The sequence below is a fragment of the Tursiops truncatus genome, chromosome 6 (genome assembly GCF_011762595.2).
Source record: "Tursiops truncatus isolate mTurTru1 chromosome 6, mTurTru1.mat.Y, whole genome shotgun sequence".
NCBI classification, from domain to species: Eukaryota; Metazoa; Chordata; class Mammalia; order Artiodactyla; family Delphinidae; genus Tursiops; species Tursiops truncatus.
Genome location: NC_047039.1, coordinates 33018566 through 33036428, shown reverse-complemented (window position 1 = coordinate 33036428; position 17863 = coordinate 33018566).

The following is a 17863-nucleotide window of genomic DNA, read 5'->3' as shown; positions in this document are numbered from 1 at the left end:
CAAGGAAAGGGAATATACTCTATAGAGCCTCACTCTGCCATTTTCCTGAAGTTTTACAAGACTTTTTAGGAAGCACATTCCTTTGTGGTTAGTTGTATTCATTTGTTTTGTATCATCATTGCTGTTTTGTTTGGTGAACTTCCTTTGCTCTTGAACAGTATTTGATGGTAAAAGGTCCCATTTTAGGCAGAAAACAGACCATTAATCACATTCTCTCATGGGGCTTAGTTCATTTTCCTCATATACCTGTCATCACGTTACATTGTGGTTGGTTCCAGACAGCGTTGCCTTCCATTCTGTAGGCTTCTGGGTCCAGAGAGCAGATCTTTCATCTTTTAATCTCCAGTGCTGGACAGGAAATGTTTGTGTTGGTAATAAGACAGGAAAACTTGATGATGATGATGTTGATGGTTGTGGTGATGATGGTGATGATGGTGGTGTTGATGGTGATGATGATGGTGATGTTGATGGTGATGATGATGGTGATGATGGTGATGGTGATGGTGATGATGATGTGTGCTACCACACAAGAAGAGCCTCACTCAGAATTCTGGTTCTGGTATGAATGGTTAGAACATCCTTCTTGGATTTTTGGATTTTAAAGTGCTATTAATGGCTATTAATTAGTCTGTGTAAATTAACACCTTCTCCCTGCCTGGATGCTCACACAGCCTTTAGTTTCAGAGAATAACCTACCTGAGGGAGTGGGAATACATAGAAATTCGGGAAGAGGCTTGTCTCCTTGTTCTCAGTGATGGTCTCGGTCCCCAAGTACATGCTCAGAGGACTTCTGTTAGATGTTCTGCTTGCCCAACTCCCTCCCTTCTTCTTTCTTCCTCTTTCCTTTCCTCCCTTTCTCTATTCTTCTCTCTCCTTTTTACCACTATAGGTGAAAGTGCTTAACCGAGATAAACTACAGTGTTTTATCAATAAATATTTGATGAGTGAATTCTTTTAATTATCCTTAAAAGGGAAAAGTATTGTCTACCTTACTTTTTAATACAGAGGCAGCCTCTGAAGTGTAAACTAATCATTTACTAAGAGCATCATTATCCATTTGGTACTTGTTGCTAAGCATTTGACACCTATGGAATCATCTCAGAAACCACCTGTGAGGTGGGGGATATGAAACACATGTTGAATCCTACTCACCTGAGGCAGACAGTAATTTATCCCAGATCACACACCCCATAAATTGTAGAGCTGAGCTTGGAGTCCAGGCTGTCTGGCTAGAAAGCCTGTTCTCCTAGTCATTGCACCACACTGCAAACAGTACTCATCTGCTGAAGAGCCACTTCACACTGGAGTGCCCACCAGGCCCAACCACATAGTTGGGATCCTTATATTTTTATTCAAGAGTGATATAGAGAGATAGAAAGTGCTGGACCCCTCATCACCTTCCAGGTTGGCAAATTTAGGAAGGAGACAGGGAACCAAAGCAGTTAGGTTATCTATGGTAAGTCTGAGTCTGAAAGCTTAGGTCTGTGTCATGGATTTATGGTCTAAATATCTTGGACTCTGCTCCTGGTTTCTTGATGATAGTGTTATATTTTAAGAACGTAATGACAGCAATGTTAAAATATTAATATTAGAAAGATAAGGTAATAGTCTCAAAAGAATACTCAAAGTAAGTTTTTTCAATGATCCAAAATCAATTTTGAGGTGAAAGCAAGTCTATTTTACAGTAAAAAGAGATAGAAATAGAGAGAGAGATGGAGATAGAGAGGGAGGGAGGGAGGGAGAGAGGGGAGGGGGGAGAGAGAGAGAAACAGAAAATACTGACCTTAATACAGGCTCTAGAGAAACTGGTGGTCTGTGTGTGAGACGTCTGGCACTGCAGACAGGAAGTCTGGCTAAGGCAGCACTCTCAGTAAGAGATGATGCTCACTGGTTCTACCTGCTCTGGGGACCAGGATGTAGACTGTAATAATGCGTGTGTTTGTGTGTAGGGTCCACTGGACCTGATATCTATTCATTACAGTATCTGGTAACTCTACATTATTAAGGAAGATTAGGTAGAGGATATGCACAGGCTCCAGGAAATTGGTTTGTGAAAATGCTAGCATGCAATCTTTGTCCCTTCTTCTGGCTTATCTCCTTTCAGGTCACTGAAATTTAAATAATGATTAGAAATCCAGGAGCCATCTTGGACCATGAGGTGGACCATGATGGAGCAAAGAAAGTGAGCCTGGATCCTTGACCTCATGGAGAGCAGTACTGGCTCTGGACTGCTTTGGTTTAGACAAGAAAAATGTACTTTTAGCTAATTCAAACTATTGTCAATGTGGGTTTTATATCACTTGCAGCTAACCCTAATTGTAGTTGATCCGTCCCATACCAAATAACTCTCAATGGACTTTACACAGTGTGAGTGGAGAAAAGCAAAGCCTACTTCATGATTCGATCATTTGGGGGCTAGCAGACCAAACCAGAGAAATCCTGTCTGGACAATGGTGGAAGCACTCACCCTGCTTGGATACTTTCCCCAGTGTTCTTTGCCTGGTTGACTCCTTCCCATTGTGATAGATGCAGAGGGGAAGACTTTGCACTTTTCTAAGGTACTTCCACTTCTCACTGTCTGCCTTTTACCAGGTGCCTTTGCTGTTTCCATCAGAGAATAGTAGGTTCCTGCTTATTCCATCCCATGTAGTGTAAATTAAGAGTTTGGCGGGGCCTATCCCTTGCATAACAGCAGAATACTACAAGAGTCTAGGTGATGCTGGCAAGCCTGATTCCATTTCTTTTTCTCTGGAGGGAGAGTGAGTGAAGGTAACGAGATGGTAGGGGCAAGATAGATGCTCTGGGACAAAGCCCACTTTGCTTTTTGAAAACACACAGGTCTCCTCTCTGGACCAGCCAGCTCTGCTAAGTGTATCTAGGATAGAAACTAAGGGGGCTTCTAAGAGTTAATGGAATTGAAGTCCATGAACATGTCGAACAGGAAAACTGCAAAATACAATGAGATGGCAATTACACTGAAGGTTTTGCAATTACTTGTGCTGTTAGTGAGGGATCTTAACTGCTGCTTAACCCCTCTGGACCAGGAAGTGGCTACTTCCTCCTCATGAATGAAATGGTATCTCTTGTGACTTGGCTCTGAAACAACTCCTGCTTAGAAGCTGATATTGCACTTGTAAAAATGTTACTAATTTTTGAATAATGCAATACACTCTGCCAGTCTTTCCTAACTTGGGCCACTTTTTGCTGCTCTGGCCTTGCTGTATTTGCTGTATGAGGGTTTTATTGAAAGACTGTGCTTGGGAAGATATGATTGTCTTTAATATATTTTTTTAGGGAAGCATAAACAGCATAAACAAACAGGAAATAAAAGTAATTTATATTTTTATAATTTGGGATATATGGGTAACCTCACATATAATTATACCCATAGTAATAGCAGCACTGACTATATGCTGGATACTTTGGGCTCAGGACAGGCCACCCCAAAATATGCCAAAGTGGCATATTGATTACTTTGAATTAAAGTTACTTGAGAAATGGCCAGTGGAATAAAAATTATATTAAAAAAAACTCATTCTGGCACCCTCTTCTTTCCCCTGAAAGCAGGAAATAAATCTCCCATGTGAAGGTATCCTCCTTATATCAGGAAGACAGAAAGTATCTTTTTCACCAGAGTTAGGGAATTCAAGGCTAAGAAAGCTGAAGAGACAAATCTAGTTACTTCTTCCTTAGTTTGCTACCCCAAGCACTAACCCTTTTGTTTTGTTAAGTATTCATGAAAAATTGTTTCTTTGTCTAAAAATGATATATAAACAGCCTGCTTTGGTCACTTTGGGGGTTCCACTTCTATGAGACCTCTGTATGTGTGAATTAATTTTTTTCTCCTGTTAATTTCTCTGTGTCAATTTAATGATTACATCAGCCAAAGGAACCCAGAAGGGTGGGGGAAATTTCCTCCTTCCTGACACCTTCTAAGCACTTCTTATATGTTAACTCACCTCATACAACAATCCCATAAGGCAATTGCTATCATTATCCTCATTCCAATTTTCAAATGAGGAAACTGAGGCACAGAGAGATTAATCTGTCCAAGGTCACACAGTTAGTATAGGAAGAGCTGAAATTTGAACTGGGGAGTTTTATCTCCAGAATCCAAGCTCTTAACTGTTGTGCAGACCATCTCTTGACATTGAATAAAAACACATGCTTGCTCGCTAGTGTGCGTGTGCACGCACATGATGTTGAAGAAACCTAAAAGGCAAATTATCTATCCTCAGATTCTCAACAGATTATTCTTTTTAATAGTTATTTTTTTCTTTTTTTTTTTAACATCTTTATTGGAGTATAATTGCTTTACAATGGTGTGTTAGTTTCCGCTGTATAACAAAGTGAATCAGCTATACATATACATATATCCCCATATCTCTTCCCTCTTGCGTCTCCCTCCTTCCCACCCTCCCTATCCCACACCTCTAGGTGGTCACAAAGCACCGAGCTGATCTCCCTGTGCTACGCAGCTGCTTCCCACTGGCTATCTATTTTACATTTGGTAGTATATATAAGTCCATGCCACTCTCTCACTTTGTCCCAGTTTACCCTTCCCCCTCCCCGTGTACCCAAGTCCATTCTCTACGTCTGCGTCTTTATTCCTGTCCTGCCCCTAGGTTCTTCAGAACCTTTTTTTTTTTTTTTTTAGATTCCATATATATGTGTTAGCATATAGTATTTGTTCTTTTCTGACTTACTTCACTACGTATGACAGACTCTAGGTTATGAGTCTGACTTACTTCACTTTCTGGCTTACTTTCTGACTTACTTCACTATGTATGACAGACTCTAGGTTATGACAGCAACTTGTGCATGATTTTAAATAGTCACAGAGATTAAAAATGATCCTCATTCTCCAAAATTACAGTTGACACTCTCTGTGTGTCTTTGGACAAGTAATTCATCTTTCTAAGCCTTTTTTTTTTTTCTTATTTTGAATTCAGGATAATAATTCCTTCTTTACTGAGTTGTTAAGGACATCAAGTAAGAAGAGTATATAAAATGCCTGTACCAGTTGGGACTTTTTCAGTTGTCAGTGACTGCAAACCCAACTTAAATTGGATTTAAGCAAGAGAGCTTTTGTAACTGAAAAGCCACAGGATAAACCACAGGCTGAATTCATAGCTAAAAGGAGTGATCAATATTGTTTGTTTTGTTGTTGCTTCCCCACTTTTCAGTTCCGTTTTGCTCTCTTCTTTTCATTCTCACTTTCATGTGCAGTCAAGATGGTTCCCACCCCAGAACTTTTCAAATTCAAACCCAACTGGAAAGCAATGGCTTTGGGATTAACGGGAATTAGTTATGATTAGCTCTGATTGGCTTGGGCTGAGTCACATGCCCCTGCTCCAACCAATCACCATGGCTGGAGAAATGCTTGCTCTTATTGGCCAGGCATAAGTCGTGTGCTGGAGTCAGGGGTGGAGTCTCCCTGGAAGCAAAATCAGGTTGCTTACCCTTTCGGAGATAATAGTAAGTGGATGCAGAGCGCAAGCAACTACTCTCCACTATAGTGCCTGGCCCACGTGAGGAACTCAACAAATGCTAGGTTCAGGCCTGTTCTTTTGTTTGTTGGTTTGGTTTTGTCTTTTAGCTTTTTGAAGACAGTTTTATTGAGGGATAGTTGACATACAGTAAACTGCACACGTTTAGAGTGTATGATATCAAAAGTTTTCACATATGTATATAGCCAAGGAACCATCACCATGATTAAGATAATAAACATATCCACCACCCGCAAGAGTTTCTCCTGCCTTTCATAATCTTTCTCACTCAACTTTCCCCACACAACACACCCCCAGCCCCTTCCGGTCCCATCTCCAGGTAATCACTGATCTGTATTCTGTTGTTACGGATTAGACACATTTTCTGTAATATTATATAAATGGAATCATACACTATGTACTCTTCTTTTTTGGTCTGGCTTTCTCTTACTCAGAATGATTATTTTGAGATCCATCCTTGTTGTAGTGTATTTTAATAGGTCATTTCATGTATTGCTAAGTAATGTTTCAGTTTATGGATATACCACAACTAGTGTATTCATTCACCTGTTTAGTAGATATTTGGATTACTTCTACTTTTATTGCTATCTTTCTATACATTACTGATATTTCAAATAAAGCTGCTATGGGCCTTGTGCTGGAATCCTGGGGAAGAGAAGCTCTATTTCTGTTGGGCCCGGAGGGGACCTGAAGTCAGCCTGTGGCAGTTGGTGGCCATCTTGCTGTCATAAAGCAGGCCTGTTCTTGTATTCGAACATACACGATGCCATTCTGAAGCATCTTTTTCGGGGTTATATAAACTTGAATAGCATTCGAGAACTTTCTTTTAACAGGGTAATAGATGACATCATTAGAATTGCAAGAAAGTACATTCTTAACTTGATTTTTTTTTTTTTTTTTTTTTTTCAGTACACGGGCCTCTCACTGTTATGGCCTCTCCCGTTGCGGAGCACAGGCTCCGGACGCGCAGGCTCAGCGGCCATGGCTCACGGGCCCAGCCGCTCCGCGGCATGTGGGATCTTCCCGGACCGGAGCCTGTGCTCCGCAACGGGAGAGGCCACAACAGTGAGAGGCTCACGTACCGCAAAAAAAAAAAAAAAGATGGGAAAGAAATGGTTCCATAGATAAAGCTAGGGGCTGGCACCACAAGAAGGAGTTAAACTAGGCAGAAAACAACGGTCATTTACTCTAGGCTCGGTACCTTTATGCCTTTTCTTATAAAATATTAAGACTTTACAAATAAAGGCCATGTTACAACCTAGAAAATAGGTACAAGATCTTTTTAGGCCCAGGAAAAATCTAATGATTAGCCTATTTGCCCTATCAAGCTACACAGTAATAAAAAGAATTAATTGAAGGCAAGTTTTTTACTTCATCAGTGCAATTATTAAGTTCTAGGGATAGAACTTATTTCCATCCCAATAAATTCCTTAACTGGCAATCCTTGAAAAATACCATGAAACTGTGTGTGTTGGCTAGTTTTATGTGTCAGCTTGGCTAGACTGTAGCACTTAATTATATTCAATCAAACTCCAATGTATGTGTAAATAAACATATGTATCTGTATATACATATGCTGTATATACATATACAAATACATGTTACACATATAGGTATATACGAATATGTATACATGTATTTGTATATATAGATCTGGATGCCTCTTCTACTGGTTCTGTTTCTCTGGTAGAACCGTGACTGATACACCATGCAATGTCAAATTATGGTTTGTAGTTGAAAAATGACATCGACCATGATGTTAGTGAGTTTTTAAGTCAAAGTTGAGGCAGAAACCCATTCCCCTTCAGTGTACAAATTATGTAATTTGACTGAACCTGTAGTGTAGTAGTCTTATTAACATATTTTAACAGGAATGGTACCACTTTTTGTAGGTCCCTAAAAAATAAAGTGTCACTGTAATACTAGAAATAAATACTTGATAATACGTGAAATATAGCGCCTTTCTACTGAGGAATTTAAATGACTTCACAGGCATCATCTCATGAATTTACATGTGATGGTAATGAGGTAGGTGGCAAATATGACTAGCCCCACTTCATAGACTGAAATTGGGACCCGATGAATGTGACTTGGTCCAAAGCTATGTTGAAACTCACTAACAGACTATGAATAGAAAAAAAAGTCTTGCAGGCTTTGGGCCAGTGTTCAGCCAGTTCAAAGAGTCGTGTCCCTGTCGCCTGTATGGGAATCACCTGGAGTTATTAAAATGCAGATTCCTGGGCCTCGCTTTCAATATACTGAATCAGAATTCTGGCAAGTGGATCAAAGAGTTTGCCATTTTGGTGAGCTCCTTAGACAGCCCTTAGCACATTAAAGGCTGAGAGCTAATCCTTAGGTGTAGTTTTTCACCTCATCTATACCTTCACTGTTTGGCTTCATGGGTGTATAAATTGAAAAATTTAGGAACTCAATCCTTGTTTTCCTGGTTCAAGTAGGAAAAAGAAACGAAAAGAAAAAAATTCTGGTTTATTTTATTTTTTAAAAGCAGACATTTAAATAATTCTCATTATTTTCAAGGAAATTTAGGCTATCTATGAGTCGCTGACGCGTATGTTCTGTCAACATCCTGATCTCCATTTATTGGCAATTGTATGATGTGTTTTGCCTTTTTAGCCCTTCTTGCTCACCGGGGAGACCTCTTCTGCTGCCTCCAAGAGGTTATATGGGTCCTTTAACCAAACAAATGCACAGACATTTGTAAGCCAAGGACATTTTTGCTAGGGTAGCACTGGCAGAAATTGCAGAGCAGCTCGTAAGCTGTCTCAAAGACGGGGGAATGTCTGATGGGGTGAATTCACTTTGGCACAATCATTTGATCCACCGGCCAAACAGACTCAGCTGGCAGTGGTGCAAACATTGATTGGGCTGATAGCTTTAATGTCCTTATCTTTTGTCATTGTTTTCTTTTTTAACAGTTTGACAAAAAGAGGTTTCTATACAACAGAAATTCTTAAAGGCAAGAAAAGGGTACTTTTCTAGAAAAAGAGTATAGGCTATGTTTGGACCTATTGTACATTTTAGAATGTTACAATAGACACTGTATAGAATGTTACAGTATCTGGAACCTAGATTAGAATCTAGAATGTTACTGCACGCTGGTATTTGTAGGATCTCTTTGTAAGCACAAAGCTCTCAAGATCTAAAAGGGTGGAGCCATGGACATGGCTAATGGCTGGGTCTGTTCTACTAGTTACCACCCCTTGCCCTCCCACCAGCTCTCGTTTTCCTGCTCTTAAGGTCACAAGGCAAGTGAGAGAAATATGACAGTTAGGAGTGAGAACCTCTCATCACTATGGGCAAAATCCCACTTAGTGGAAAATGATTCACAAATCTTTACTACATAAAGGTCCAAAATTATAAATGTGCATTCAGTCCCTCAAATCCCATTTTATACTACCCCCCACCCAAGATTCCAAAATAGATGATAAAAATAAATGAAGATGAAACTCATATATATGCTTTCACAGACATTTCAATATGTAAACTCAAATTAAACAGTGCAAAAGCTCTGTTGCAATCATGAAAAACTGGACACAACACAAATGCCTATTTGTGTTGAAATGCTTAAAAATATAGAATATTCATATAGTGGAATTTCAGGTAGATGGTAATCAAGTGAGGTATCTCTATATGTATAGACATAGATGTATCTAGCATGTATTTTTCAAGCAAACTACAAAAGAGTAGAGTCTGATTCTATTTTGCAATATAATAACAACCAGACATATATGCATGTGCATATGAAGAAAGCCTGGAGGTAAAAATACAGGGTGGTTAAGAGATTTGGGGCTACAGGAGATATTTGCTTTGTACATTATAAATTTCTGTCATATTCAAGTTTCTTATAAAGAACACAATTACTTTCCTAGAGCACATTTTATTTTGTTTTTTAATACAGCAGGTTCTTATTAGTTAGCTATTTCATACAAATCAGAGTATATGTGTCAATCTTAGAGCACATTTTAAATGTCTAAAAAGTGAAACACTAAAAAATTCCTTTGGGGAGATTTTTCTGCATGGCACTAGCTTGGTTGAGGTTCCTATACCATTGGTCTAATGAAGTTTAGAAAAAATACCGTGGGAGTTTGGGTCTCAGGGAAGCAGATGCCAGGACAGAGTTGGGACTGCAGCCGGTCTGTGGGGTGTAACATCTGTGAAAGGAAAAGAGGGGAAGCAGGGTTGGGTGGAAGAAGACATCGGACCCCGATGAAAACACCCTGGGAAGAACTGGATGCCCTTTAGACAAGTCCCTCACTGGGGCCTTGTACTGAGCCCTTGTACCACTGTTCAGCATGGTCATTGTCGGGGGTTGCCCCGGAGGAGGCTGACCTGGGCAGGAAAGCTGAGATGAGCCCTGCGAGAGTTATCACTTGGAGGCTCGGGCTCCTGGAAGCCTCAGGGCCAGTCCTTTCTTGAATGGGGGTCTGAGCTCTGCATTCCTGCACTTACACAGAGCCTCCTTCACTTCGTCATGTGCAAGCTTAGGCATTTATGGTAAAAGTGGTTTGGATGAAATCTTCAACTTTCTCTGGACTACAATACTTTTCCATCTACAATACTTACCTTTTCCATTTAACCATCTTGTCTCTGGTTCAGCTACATTTTGAAAATTTAGTTTAAGAAGCGGCTTATTGTATGTGAAAGTCATAAAGAATAAAGTTTTTTATATTAGAATATATAGATATTGTTAAAAAGCAAAATTCAGCTGAGTAAATTTTTTTTTTTTTTTCTTGAGGTACGTGGGCCTCTCACTGTTGTGGCCTCTCCCGTTGAGGAGCACAGGCTCCAGACGCTCAGGCTCAGCGGCCATGGCTCACGGGCCCAGCCGCTCCGCGGCATGTGGGATCTTCGCGGACCGGGGCACGAACCCGTGTCTCCTGCATCGGCAGGCGGACTCTCAACCACTGTGCCACCAGGGAAGCCCGATTTTAAAGATCTTATTGTCTCTATACAATGATTCATGAATCAGGCAGCATCTGATCTAGCATATGGAATGAGCTCTGAAGGGCTGTACAAGGCAAGAAATTTCATAAGCAGGGGGAGAAGAAGCAAGGAAGTTGTACTAGGCAAAAAAAATCGGATCAGTTACTGCAAGATTACTTCCCTTTTAGGGGATGGCAGGGGTTTATCAGGCATATTTCAACAAACTAATGCTTATCAGGTGATTCCCAATTGACTGGTTTAAGATTCTGTTTCTGGGGGAACTGAAACTGTAGTCAAGTCTTCGTTTGGTGATGTGGGGCTTAGCCTAAGCGACTCCATTTTGGGCCTGCTGACTTATTTTTAACAATATATACACGTTTACTTTTGTGCACTTCTCCAAATGACTTCAGAGAAGGTATTGGGAAATATCAATCGCAAACACTTAAATACATAAACGCTTTACATTCATTCACTTTGCATCCTTACAACAGTCCTCTGAGGATGTTATTATTATTATCCTTGTTTTATAGATAAGAAAACTAAGGCACAGAGTGGCTAAGCCACCTTCCCCATGTCACTCAGTAAGAAGTAGAGTCAGAATTTGAACCCAGGGAGTCTGGTTTCAGAGTCCATATTTGTAAATAGAACAATAAACTGCCTCTTCAGTGAACTAGGTTTGTTTACTGCTGGTTGGAGATGTAACATGTGCACAGGAAAAGAAGTATCTGTGGTATTAGGTAAGAACTACCCACCAAGACAGGGGTCCCAGAGGCTATGCAAGGAAGCCTCAACTGCTGATGAGGACAGGACAGATCAGTGTAGGCGAGGCTGTCACTGGGACCAATGCTTTAGCCTCTATTAGCCTTTGGTGTGTTAGTATGAAGAGAAGCTTGAATTGGCCACCTCCAAATGGAGCAGCCTCACCTTGGACTATAAATGGATGGCATTCACCTTGGAATGTAGTGAGAAACACCTCTTTCTGACTGCTCACGTGTCCTGAGAAGTCCCTTGGACCTACCACGAAATCTGTGAGATCCTATACAGTTTCCACCCCTCTCCCCATTTCCCTTTGCTGTTCTTCCCTGGGCAAATGAGAATTAGGCTGATAAACAAGCTTTTTCAAAGACTTGCCTTTTGTTTCTATCCCTAAGTAGTCTTGGGGCAAAACTTCTATTTCAAAGAAAAAAATTATTGAGAGTAGTAATTACAGGTATTGAAATTCAGACTCCACACAGCACTCTTTGTTGCTCCAATTATGAACAGTGTTAAAGTAGGGTCACTTATCTGGGAAATTATTAAAAAGAATTCAGTGTACATGAAAGCCTCAAAAGTCCTTAAAGGCGGATGTTAGGTAAGGGCTGGTTCCACGATGCTATCTCTTCTTCCTCACTGACCCCTTGCTCCCTGTCTTCTAGCAGATAAATACCTGTTTTGAACAGCAACCTTCTTCTTTAATAATTTCAGCAAAATGTTCAGGAAAATATGTTGCTCATTCTTGACCAGTGATTGGAATTTTCCCCTGAATCCTGATGCTATGCTAACCAGTCTTTTCCTGAGCCAATCAACTACTTTGCCGGAGTAGAAAACATTTTCCTGACTCTACCTTTTCTAGAAGATTTAAAGAGTGAGGGTGTCTTTGCAGCAATGCTTACTTGGTTCAGAGACAGGTAGATTCGCAGTGTCTGACTATGCCCCTAGCAATAAAATATTTTTCCTTCTCGTAGTTTAGTCTATCGACTTACAACCAAGACCATCAATTAAAAGTTAATTCTTGTGGATTTCATTGACTTAGTGAACCTGTTTGTCAACACGATCTGTTGGTTCGCTGGTCAAATCATTAGGGAGTTATAAATTCATGTTTGGAGTTTTATTTATTTATTTTTTATTTTTATTTTTTTTGCGGTACGCGGGCCTCTCACTGCTGTGCCCCTCCCGTTGTGGAGCACAGGCTCCGGACGCCAGCGGCCATGGCTCACGGGCCCAGCTGCTCCTCCGGCATGTGGGATCTTCCCGGACCAGGGCACGAACCCGTGTCCCCTGCATCGGCAGGCGGACTCTCAAGCACTGCGCCATCAGGGAAGCCCTGGAGTTTTATTTTTAATAAGAAAGAGAAGACAGGGAAGAAAGCATGTCATAAGCACAAGTCTGAAAGATTGACTCTGTTAGAAAAGTAATTTCAGCAGTAAGTCTGTATCATCTTTGTGCTTGAATAGCAGCATGTGATTTAACCCCAAACAATTAACACGTGTGGTAATAATAATAGTAATAAAAACATGGAAAGGCAGAAACAAAGATATTCATTTCTCTAAGAAAAATAATTTTATAATCACAGAATTCAAGTTCTATAGTATGAACTCCAGGGAGGAGAATGCCTTGAGGATTGGTTTGATATGCTCTCCAACAGGTATCTCAAATAGGAAGATGTACCCAAAAGAAAAATTTGGAACTCAAACAGTGAAGACTTTCTCTTTAGTCTGGAAAAACCGAAAAATGGCCATTTATACCTTGTGCTGAACTCGGAAAAAACTCTAGGTGCTTCGAGGTTTATTTTTGAAAGAGAGTAAGAAAAAGGAGGGACAGAATAACAGAGAGAAAGAGGAAGAATCTGAGATTTTTTTTTGGCCAAAAAATGTTAAAAAACAACGAATGTTGCTTTAAGATAGGTGGTGATAGTAAGGTAGTTCTTTTGGTAATCTTAGGTTTGAGGTAATAAATCTTGGCTCGTCCTATGGAAGCGGCAGGATACTAACAGCAGAGGTTGCTGGCTCCTTCCACACCCTTTGACAAACATCCTTTCTCTGACAGAGCAGCTATGAATCATTTCAAATAAGGCTGACTCAGCTCGCTACGTTCAGACATCTTTGATATGATCCTGAGGGGAGAGGTGGAGGGAATAATTTAGGGAAAATTTTTTTTTTTTTTTTGCGGTACGCGGGCCTCTCACTGTTGTGGCCTATCCCGTTGAGGAGCACAGGCTCCAGACGCGCAGGCTCAGCGGCCATGGCTCACGGGCACAGCCGCTCCGCGGCACGTGGGATCTTCCCGGACCGGGGCACGAACCCGTGTCCCCTGCATCGGCAGGCGGACTCTCAACCACTGGCCACCAGGGAAGCCCCTAGGGAAAACTTTTATACCAAAACCTGAAATATAAAAATTTAACCTGAAGTACAAAAATTTAAACAAAAAACTATGAAGTATTAGAAATGATAGTTTATAAAGGCTTTAAGAATATACTGTCTTTTTAGATTAAAAAGAAATATGTATTCATTACAGAAGACAAGGAAAAAAGGAAGAGTAGAAGGAGGGGAAAACATTGTGTTACTTATACACAGTTATTTGTATTTTGAGATATTTTATTTTTTTCCTTGAGAATAGCTCATATGTTTGTTTGACGTAATTTTTTGGCATAATATATGTATTTGTATTCTACATTTTAAACTTTGGGTTAACAGTAAAGATTTGCTGACCGACCAACACAACATTAGAATTTTCTGTGTTATTTCAGACTTTCATAAATGTAATTTTAAAAGGCTGTATTCGATGTATCATGTAGTTATGGCATAGTCTGTTTACCCAACCTCAGATTTGGACCTTTCCATTGTTGCCAGTTTTTTACTATGATTCCAGGTGGACCCTATCTGACTATTAGACTACTCGCAGTCAAACCAGGTTAATAGGCCAACTTGCAGCAATCTGTCCTAATACAGCTAAACCTACTACAGCTTCTGGGTATTACATGTCACGCAAGCCCTGTGGTAAGCTTGAAACACATAAAGATCAAAAAGAATGAATAAGACATGGTTGTCCTTACATTCCTGTAGGATAAAACCTATGTAAGCAAAAAATGATAATGTAGGGAATCAGAGTCACAAGTGAGACATGAAAATTGTGCGGGAAGTAACTCTTTGGGGAGTCAAGAAAGGCATCTAGGAGAAGGTGACATTTGAGGTAGGACTTGAAGGCTAAGTGGGCATTTGCTCATCAAGGAAGCGAGTTCCTCCATACTGGGGGAAGGGTTGCGGAGGATCAGAAGACGAATAGGAATTGGAGATTTAAAACTGAGTAGGTTAAAACCTGCAGTGGTTCCTAATGCAGAAACATCACTGAGTTGAATCTTTAAGGAGCAAAGTTTCATAACTGATAGAAGAGGGAGGAGAGGAGATGAAGGAGAAGAAAGGGTACTCCAAATGGTCAGGATTGGCATGAGCAAAGCTGAGGAGGAAGGACCTTGGAGGCTCTTTTTGGGAAATAAGAAAGGTACTTTGGCTGGAGGTACGTGAGGGTGTTCGAAGAGGAAGGGTGGAAACAGCTGTAGAAGGATGCTAGCATCAGATCATGGAGAATCTTGAGGCTAGGTTGAGTTTGGGAATGAGAAGCCAAGAAACGTTTTTAAATAGGTGAGTGACAGATGAGAACAGAGTCAGTAGACGGGTGAGAAGGTGATGATAGTAAGGTAGTTCTTTTGGTAATCTTAGGTTTGAGGTAATAAATACTTGAACTGGAGTAATGACAGTGACCCCAAAGAAAGAGGCAGATCTCAAGGGCTACTTCAAAGAAATAATCAGTAGGAATTGGCAACTATTTAGATGTGGTGGGAGAAGAGAAAAAAGTGTCAAAAATGACTTAAAAGTTTTGAGCTTGGGTGGCTTGAGTGATACAATTGGGCAGAGTGAGTTTTGTGGAGAAGATGAGTTCAGTTTTTTTTTTTTTTGCGGTACGCGGGCCTCTCACTGTTGTGGCCTCTCCCGTTGCGGAGCACAGGCTCCGGACGCGCAGGCTCAACGGCCATGGCTCACGGGCCCAGCCGCCCTGCGGCATGTGGGATCTTCCCAGACCGGGGCACGAACCCGTGTCCCCTGCATCGGCAGGCGGACTCTCAACCACTGCGCCACCAGGGAAGCCCAGGCTGCTTGATTTAAAGAAGTGACTGGCATCTTTTCCCAAGTAGCTTGTTGATCTTCTCATTATGCTAGTGAGAGAGAAAGAGGGATGTAAGAATGACTCAGATTTCTACCTCAGACAGTCAGATTCATGGTGACACCATTAGCAGAAGAGACCACTCCAGAAGCCTGTGCCAGGAGCAGGTGGGAGCAGTATTTGCACTGTGGGTGCGTGCAAAGATTTTGTGGGGCATTCAGAACCAGAGGGGCATTTCCATGGGGTATTTAGTGGGGATGTTGGGTAGAAATAAACCATGTTGGGCTAGAAATGGGTCTTTCATAAATATTTAGAGGGTTTGCTTCACATTCAGAGCATTGTATGATAACTAAGTCTTTTTATAACCCACCTGTACCATTGAGAGGCCAAATTTAGTCCTGTTGAGGGGTGTGGCCAAGGAAGAGATGTGTTACTGGGTCTACTCTCCTCATGATGCAACTGAATTTCTTATTTGTAAGTTCTGGCAGTTTCCTGTACAGCAAAGAAAGATGTCTAGAAAATTGCATTTTCTTGAAGCTATGGGCATTCCGTGCTCTAACTCAGCTTTAGCTTCTTATAAGGGAGGAGTTTAGTGGGAGAGTTTTCCTCTTTTTGTGACTCTATTTGGTGAATTATTTCACCTTTAAGAAATGGGAGGGGAGAATTGAGGTCTGAATAATTTATAATGCATAACTATTACATGCAGTGAATAATTTTTAGCACACTATCAGTGTAAGTAACAAGAAAAATAACTGGCAAAACATATGGAATCACACCACCGCAGCTGTGAGAGCAATTTTCAATCGTGTAGAAATTTCAGGATCCCTCCGAATGCTGACAAGTTATAGTTTTCTGGTAGTTTCTGCAAATAGATCCTCCATATAGAACCTTCTGTGTCCCACACTCCAGCTACTTCAGTCCCATGTTGCCTCCTATATGTCATCTCCTCTTTAGTCCTTCAACAGCTAACTTTCACTTTCAGGAAAAGGACCTCTACAAAGGTTTGTGTAGCAGAGACTTGCTATGTGCTCACCAAACCCATTTCCTCTTCCTGGGCACCCAGCTGAACTGCATCCCCCAGCCCACCTGCTTGTAGATGGAGTCATGTGAGTAGCACTGGAGGAAGTGATGCCTGCTACTCCAGGGTGACACAGAAAGCATCCTGGTCCATTTAGTATATTCCCTCTTCCCTGCTCTCTGCAGTTGGGTGATGCCGGAGCAAGTGGGTATTGAAGATGGTGTAGATGAGCATGAAGGAGCCTGGATCCCCTGAGTCACTGTGGGAGGAGACTCGTCCAATCAGGAATATCTGCTTTGGACTTGGCATAGTGAGAAATAAACTTCCATTGTGTTAGACCACTTGGAATTGGGGGTTGTTTCTTAAAGCATTTAGCTTGTCCTGGCTAATACACTGAGCCACTCACTCCACTGTCTTTGTGAACATTTATTATTCATCAGCTAATCTCTAAGGCAGGTGACTCACAGTTCACTTAACATGAAGGAAAGTCCTGAATCGATGGGATTTTGGGGAATGACAAAGACACTTTTGTTCCTGGGATGTTTGATTTAGTTTCTTCTGAGGCCATTGGATTAGTCAGTAATTGTGAAAGCCACTGTATGAGGTCATTTAAGTGCAATCCATTTTGGAGGGAAGGAGAAGGGCCTGCGTTTTCAGTTCAGGTGCAGTGATGCACAGTGTGCTATGTTCTGTTGCAGAGTGTAGCATAAATGATATATTATTGTTTATAGTTGAAGTGCTAGAATTTGTGAATTTTAAAAACTTTTTATTTTGAAATAATTACAGACTCAGAGGAAATTGAAAAGAAATGTACAAGGAGGTTCCATGAGCCTCCTTACCTCCTCTCGGCCCAGTGTTTATATCTTGTATAACTATAGAACTATATCAAAACCAGGACACTGACATTGGCACAATCTACAGAGCTGATCCAGGTTTCACCAGTTATACCTGTACTCAGTTGTGTGTGTGTGTGTGTTGTTGCATGCATTATATCACACACGTAGCTCTGTGTAACTGCCATTCATAATCAAGATGCAGAACTGTACCATTACCACATGGACCCTTCATGCTCACTCCTATAGTCACACCCACCCTCCAATCCTTAGCATTCTCCCCTCTGCCAATCTTTAACACTTGGCAACCACTAATCTGTTCTCCATCTCTACAATTTTGTTATTTTGAGAATATTATACAAATGGAATCATATAGTATTTGACTTTTTGTCACTCAGCGAAATTCCCTTGAGGTTCTTCCAAGCTGTCGTGTGTATCCATAGTTTATTCTTTTTTATTGCTGAGTAGTATTCCATGGTGTACATACACCACAGTTTGTTCAACAATTAACCCACTGAAGGGATTTTCGACTATTATGAATAAAGCTGCTATTATTGTTCATGTAAAAGTTTTTGTGTGAACATAGGTTTTAATTTCTCTAGGATAAATGCCCAAAAGTGCAATTGCTGGGTCATGTGGTA